This window comes from Bombina bombina, chromosome 6 (genome assembly GCF_027579735.1).
Source record: "Bombina bombina isolate aBomBom1 chromosome 6, aBomBom1.pri, whole genome shotgun sequence".
Taxonomy (NCBI): domain Eukaryota; kingdom Metazoa; phylum Chordata; class Amphibia; order Anura; family Bombinatoridae; genus Bombina; species Bombina bombina.
The window spans coordinates 267,301,495-267,306,521 of record NC_069504.1 but is presented as its reverse complement, the minus strand read 5'-3'; the positions used below and the strand labels follow the sequence as shown (position 1 = coordinate 267,306,521).

The following is a 5,027-nucleotide window of genomic DNA, read 5'->3' as shown; positions in this document are numbered from 1 at the left end:
CGATCAGCCCCAAGCATGCCTCAGCCTAGTTCTGGTAAGTACCTAAATAAGAAATACAAACATAGGTTTTAGAAAAAAATAGATGTATTGAAGATTCGATTTTTCGCACAGAGTATTACATTCAAAATGTATCCTGTCCCAGTTCACTAGCCCTGTTACCTTTTTATTGGAAAGTTACTTTCCATGATCAAGTGTTGTGCTTCAAGATATAATGAACCAAACATTTTTCTTTCATGATTTCATACTAGAATCTGCTAGAACAGCAAATGAACCTACTTAATTACAGTATCTGATAATCAATTTTTCTTTGTTTTCTAATATTATCTTTGTTTTAGAAATCAATAATGTAAGCCTGGTCCACGTTTGTTTGTTTTTTCTTTCCAACCCATGCATAGTGGCATAGTGCTTGCTTACATTCTTTATTTATAAAATAACAATAATAAGAAGACAACAAAACAAATGTTATGATAGGACTATACATTTATAATGCTGCTTTATATTTCCTGCTCTTTCAAAATATTGAAAGTCAAATATTTGTTTAATTATCCATTGTATCGCGATTTTAATATAATGACTTTCATCAGCCTGATAAGGATTCTGCCGGCCATCCACTTGTTGCGACTATCAGCTGACCATTCTCTGCTAAATGTATGGCACACTATTCACCTTTTCATTTAATTTTTTTTTTTTTAATGCTTTACAATTTAAAAAAAAAAAATTAAAAATCCAAATAAATATTGATGTCTTCACACAAACTTATTATCTATAATTTAGTATACCTTGGCTTGTGCTGATTTTATTCTAGATTTAACAGCGTTAGTAACTCAGATTCGGATCCCACCAGTAGCAGCCTTCGGAAGTGGAGAGATGCCCACTACTCCTCCACGTAAGTTATAACAAACTGAAAATGTAAACAAACAAGACAGGCAAAAATTATCTTGACATTTTATGTAATTAAGCCTTTACTATATCAAAAATAATCAGCTACAAATGATTTATAACGCAATTTTTATACAAATAAATTTATTAAAGGGATACTAAATAAAAAAAAATTCTTTCATGATTCAGATAGAGCATGAGATTTTAAGCACCTTTCTAATTTACTCCTACTATCAATTTGTCTTTGTTCTCATGCTATCTTGATTTGAAAAAGCAGTACTGTAAGCTTTAGAGCCGGACCATTTATTGTTCAGCACCTGGGTAGCACTTTCTGATTTGTGGCTAAATGTAGCAAACCAATCAGCAAGCTCTACCAAGGTGCTGAACTAAAAATGGTCCGGGTCCTAACCTTTTATTAATGCTTTTTCTAATCAAGATAACATGAGAACAAAGAAAAATTGATAATAATAGGAGTAATTTAGAAAGTGGCATAAAATTGCATGTTCTATCATAATCATGAAAGAAAAGATGTGGGGTTAGTATCCCTTTAATTGAATATAACTTTTATTTAGATTTGACAGAGAGATAAAATCGGTCCATCCTGGATATTAAAATATATTTGAGCGAATAATGTATAATAAAAGTTTGTGGATAGTCTGTTGCTGTATTTTTCTTAGATATTATGGAAGAAATATTTTAGCGAGAGTCTTTCTATGTCTGTACAACATGTCTACAAATACATTATTTTTCATACAACAAAATAATATTTGATTACTGTTTCATCGATTTCAGAACTACGCGGCATTTCTGCAGGTGGAAGCCATAGCAGTAAACTGCATTCACCTGTTCTTTGTGTAGAGGGAAGTCCTGTTGAAAATATTCAAGCAACATGCTTTTCACCATCGTCATCTGTCATCGTTGACCAAACATCAACAGAAGACCATGCCCCCATTGTGGATGAGCAGACAGCCCAGACTCAAGCTCCTCAACTGGAAGAACAACATCGGTATAGCCGTACGGAAGAATTACTTCTGGAAAATTTGCTGGCAACAAAAAAATTAACAAAAGCGGTCAACAATATGAGAAAAGATGTCCATAGACACATAGACAGGGCATTAGCCCGTGTCAACAGAGATCAGAGGCAAGCAATTGATCAAATGCACGAATCCATATTGGATGCAATATATCTGAATCTACACAATGTTTCCTGACCTGAAACATAGATAGAACTTTATTATATAACATAATTTTATGACTCACACTTGTGATACTTATATTATTTTACAAAGTTTAAAAATTGAAATTTACATTAAAAACCGTCTTTATGAGCAGCACTCCATGCCGGTTTAATAAAAATTATTTTGAAGTAAACATGTATTGATAATTCTTACCCGTGAACTCCTTGTAGCATCCTCTTTTTTAAGGTCTGTCTCCTCCCTCAAAGTCAAGTCTACAGTTTTTCTTTAGAATTCTATGAAAAACATGAGAAAGAAACACAGAATATTTTATTAATAAATGTAAATAAATTATGGAATGTGTGGATTAAGTGTTAAATTTAAAAGTCACTCACTTGTTTGTGCCTCTGTGCAAAGCATTACTATTATTGTTTTTTTTTCTTATGAGGAGCGGACTTCCAGAATGACAACACTGTCCTAGAGATTAACCGTATTTTTTTGCGTATGGTAGCTGCTGGCTGATTGTTCAATTTATATTTTTTTGGATCACTAATATTTTTTCTTACTGCACAAAAATATTATTCTTAGTTGTAATTCAATGTTTTTTTCCTTAAACATTAAGACAATAATTTTGCATAACAGTCTCCAAAACTCCCACTAACTAATAAAAAAAATTGTGGCTTAACTTGAACTGTAACTAATGTGTGACAATGCTTACAACAGAAACTTTTCGTGTAACGTGTAAATATGTGTTAACAATTGTAAAATTAGGATGAAGGTGCACTTATTAATTATAAACGATTTAAAATAAAAAAAGGATACACTAGTACAAATGCTTGAGAAAGCTTGTTTAGGGCGGCTAAATCAATATCTAAAAAAATAATGAAAAATATAAAGAAAGTCAATAGAAAGTTGAAATTGTAATAAAATCAACCATCAAAACCTTGGGAAGTAAAATTTGGAATTTGGGAAGTTACTTTATTGATGAGATCTTTTGCTTTAGGAGCCATGATGATTGATTTGTCATGTAATGACAACCAGCAAAGCCGGATTTGCCTAACGGGATACCAGTAAATGTATTGTTGGGCGGGAGCAGATATGGCTAGAAAAGCTAGAATTTAAAGTGCTGATTAATGGATGTAATTGGGCTTTACAGTGCATATAGCAAGAATATGTTGAAAAAATTAATTAAAAAATTATATACTATAATTTGGAAAAAAAATATTGTGGGGAAGGAGTATCACAGTAATCTCACCTTTGTGAAAAATTGCATGTGCGCATTATACTGATTGGACGGAAAATAGGGATGTTCGCACAATTTTCCAGGGATGATTTTAATTCCCAGTACAGTACTGACTGGCACACTGAACAAGTGGGTCAGCAGGAGATTATATGATCCACTTTTTAATCTGAATCAAAGCTGAGAGCTGGGTAACCCAGCTTTGGAAGATTTATTTTTAAAAATGTCATCTGCTCCAGGAGATGGGGGGACAACTGTGCACGATGAGGTGAAAGTGTATTTCCTGTGATTGAAAATACACGTTCACTGTGGACGCTGGTTGGGGGACAGGAAAGTAGCTCTTGGGCTACCACAGACAGGACAGGCCACAAATACCTCTTTTCATCCCAAAATGTCAAGGGATCAGTACTGGGGGGCAGGGGAGGTTGAGATAGGTAAAGCTTAACCGTGTCGGCAGCATTGCTCTCTTTCATTGGGGGATCTCTAATGTCTCCAACCAATGTGCCCAGTGTATCAGCCCAAAAAGTAGCTGCTGTGGTGGGACGAGGACAAGCAGCAGTGCTAGAGGTTTTGGGTGGCAGAGTCTCACTATCAGACTCTGTCATCTCTTCATCTTCCTCTACAGGTGACATTTTTTTTTGTCTATCACGCACCCTCTGTATCAATTTGTCCCGCCATGAGGTCAAGGTATTTGTACGGAGTGCTATCTTTCCCTTTACTCTAGGATCACAAAGTGTGGCTAGCATATAGTGAGGGCTACTGTCGATGCACTCTTTTACGCGCCGAGTCAGTTGCTCCTTCAACCTCCTTACAAGGGCAGCAACATCATCATGAAGATTACCACCAGGCAATACTTCCCTATTAGTAAGGAAATTATCTAATAGGTTAGAGAGGTGAGTGAAGAGGGGAATGACTTGTGCCAGGCTAGCGTTCTCTTGACTTAAATTTTCGGTCACCGCCCGAAAAGGTGTGAGGACTGCCACTACCTGTTCAATCATGGCCCAGTCATCCCTGCCCAGTGGTCTGTCAATGCCAATGGAATGTTTGTATGCCATTGCATGGATTGCCTTTTGCTGTTCAAATATACGCTCCAGCATATCTAATGTGGAGTTCCATCTAGTACTCACATCTTGTTTGAGCCGGTGCTCTGCAAGTCCAAAATTTTTCTGTTCCTGCCTAAGGAGATGGCTATCTTTCACACTATGATGGAAGTGGCCAGCTATTTTTCGGCAACACTCAAAAAGTGTTGCTAACCTTCCAGTATCGTGATCGAGGGCAAACTTAACAACAAGATGCAGTACATGTGTCGAACAGCATATACCCACAAACCCGCCATCCCGTAGTGCCTTTAGCATATTGGCTGCCGCATCGGTGACAACAAAACCTATTTGTACCTTTGTCCCTGCCTGCTCTCCTAGCCACTGAGCCACCATATTACTCAGTACATGTCGGATGTTCTGTGAGGTGTGCTGATGATCCATCACCTCAGCATGCAGGAGAAAGGAGCGGTACCCCTTGGCTACTGCACCAGTCACTGAGTCAGCGGTTTTTGAGCCTGAACTTTTGGCTGATATAACTGGTGGTGACACATTTGGCAGCCACCAATGTGCCGTCAAAGACAGGAAGGCATGTTGGCCACTAGGAGCACTCCATAGGTCAGTGGTGAAGTGCACTGACTGTCCAGCAGCCTTTACCAGCTCCTCCTTCAAAACAACAACGCATGATCTGTAAAG

At 37.1% G+C, this 5,027-nt stretch overlaps 1 long non-coding RNA gene across 1 annotated transcript; it reads right to left on the bottom strand.

Annotated features, from left to right (window-relative positions):
- Positions 1-848: 848 nt before the first annotated feature.
- On the bottom strand, positions 849-2,406 carry LOC128665027 (uncharacterized). The gene is made up of 3 exons (XR_008402969.1): positions 2,271-2,406; positions 1,723-1,922; positions 849-901 (listed from the first exon to the last, which is right to left on the bottom strand). It is a non-coding gene; the product is annotated as an uncharacterized LOC128665027 (long non-coding RNA).
- Between the last annotated feature and the right edge of the window lie 2,621 nt (positions 2,407-5,027).